Source organism: Colobus angolensis, unplaced genomic scaffold (assembly GCF_000951035.1).
Source record: "Colobus angolensis palliatus isolate OR3802 unplaced genomic scaffold, Cang.pa_1.0 Scaffold4, whole genome shotgun sequence".
Classification (NCBI taxonomy): domain Eukaryota; kingdom Metazoa; phylum Chordata; class Mammalia; order Primates; family Cercopithecidae; genus Colobus; species Colobus angolensis.
In genome coordinates, this window is record NW_012117376.1 from 15,763,431 (window position 1) to 15,765,863 (window position 2,433).

The window sequence follows — 2,433 nt, forward strand, 5'->3', positions numbered from 1 at the left end:
AATGGTCCAGCCGCGCGGGGCTGGCGAGGGCGGGGGCGGAGAGCGCAGCGAGGGCATTGGCTGCATCCGAGGGATCCCCGTTGGGCCACAGTCGCCCATTGGTTACTGCCCAGTCTTCGCTGGACCCCCAGCGACCGAGACCACCCCTCAACCCAGCCGCTAGGCTTGGGTTGGTGGGCCCCGGAAGCGGGCCGGAGACAGTGCTGCTCTGGAGGGCTGTGCCCGTCGCTGGGTGACCTCTCTCGCCCCCCAGTGTCAGTCCGGGGTTGTCAGGGAGCTGGCAGCCCGCGCCCTGGCGGCTGTCCCGGGCTTCTCAGCGCTAACGCCGAGCCGCGGCGGTGCTGCTCGTGGCTGGAGCCAAGCCAGAGAGCTGTGACCGCGGCGGGGTCGGCGGAGGCGGTGTTTTCACTAACCCCCCGCAGACCACTGCGTGCCTTCCTTTTCCTACAACCCTAAACGGGGCCAGGGCCCCTGGGTGGAGCAGGGAGGGAGGCTGACCGCAGCCTTGAGAAGCAGCGAAAGGAAGAGCGCCCCGAGCGTGTCTACAGAAGACCACACACATCATGTGACGGACGTGTACCTTGATGCCTACGTGTGTTTATATGCACATGCGTGCGTCTGGGCATAGATCCATATGCACACAGAGACTGGCATGTGGGTGCGTACATGCACTCAAACATACACTTAATTTGGGTATGGACACCCAAGTGATTATACCACAGTATGCATAGACATATATGCAAATTAGTACAAACATGGACATGTGCACCGGCATACCCACATTCAGGCAACAGATACCTCCAAAAACAGCCGGGCATCAACTCCCAGACACGCGTGTCCTCAACCGCAAGGCCGTCACACCTTCCTCCTCGGACTTAGTCTCTGCATCTTCCCTTCCTGTTAAACCTAACCCACGGTGAAGCAACATTGTGCTGTGTGGGTCTTTCATGCAAAACACTTTATAGAGACAAACAACAGCAGAGGGAGAGACAAATTAAGAGGTTTGTAATAGGCAAGAGGGAAAATATCTACTTTCAACTGCAATTTAAAATGAAATGCAGCGTTGACGAGACAGAAAATACTGCAGGGAAGCCTTTCCCAACAGAAGAAGGGGGCCAGGCAGGCTCTCTCCTCGTAAATCTTGCTTCTTCCCTGAGGTCTCATGCGGATGGGCGGCTGGGACTCAGTCATCTTTCTACCTCTGGCCAGACAACTGACAGCAGACCCACCCTCGATGTTTAAATATCCCTGGCATGCAACTTTCTCTCAACTGAAAATGAAAGTGGGGTAACAGGTGCAAACATTTTGGTCACTGGAGATGACTAATCCTTCCCAATCCCACAAATACATGCAGCTTAAATATAAAATTCTAATTCAGATATTTCAATCTCTTGTGAGTTTGGTTGGCAGGTTGATGTGGAGCCAGCTGTGCATGTCAGAGATAAGCATGTGACCCCTTTGGGTGCAGGAGCCCAGAGACCTGGCCTGGCCACACCCATGTCACCAACACCCAAGCATCGTCTCACTGGGTCTCAGTGCAGGAAAGGGCAGCCATGTCTTTGGAGAACCAGGCAGGGAGCCAGCATTCATTAGAGTCGTCATCTGCATTGTTCCTCATTGAGAGTGTAGGGGAATCACTGTTCAGTCCCCTGTGAAGGTAGGTTCCAGAAAGGGAGAAGAGCAGAGCTGAATCTCAGAAGGAACTATCTGAACTAGACGCTCACTGTGATGTGACACTCTGACCAAACTCTGCTATGCTCGGTGAGCCAGGGTAGAAAGTGGGGCTACAGCAAGACTGACGTGCCTTTCAAACTCAGGCTACAAAAACTGGAGGCCCCAGCAGGTAACTCCATTTCAAAGTGATGTGATGTTGGTGATCACACCAAGTTGTTGATGCCATCACTTGCTAGGGAGATACCAGTCTCTCTCTAAAAAGCTTTCTGAAACCCTGGGTCTCCCCTTGCCCCACACCTCTAGCCCCCAGAGACCTCATACATCCCGTGGCTCTTCTCCCACTGACTTGTGACTATTGGCGTGCTTTCCCAAAGCAGATGCTCCGTTCTTCATCATGGCTTGCTCACTTCTCTAACTCTCTAACTTACCTAACTGCCCAGGTCTTAATCACAATGCCTTCCACATGGGCACTGCATTTGCTCAGTAAATGAATGAAGAAATGAGTGAGTAGATGCCCATTTCACAGATGTGGAAACTGAGGCTCAGGGAATGGAATAACAGTGAACTAACATTTTCTATGTGCCAAATACATATTGTCTCATTTACTTTCCAGAATAATCTTTGTGGTAGATAATTATTAACAGACCCAGTTTACCGATAAGAATACCAAGGAGACTTGGGATGAGTTATAAGTATCTATATTAGAGTTCTCCAGAACAACAGAACCAATAGGCTATATATAGATATATAAAAAGAGAT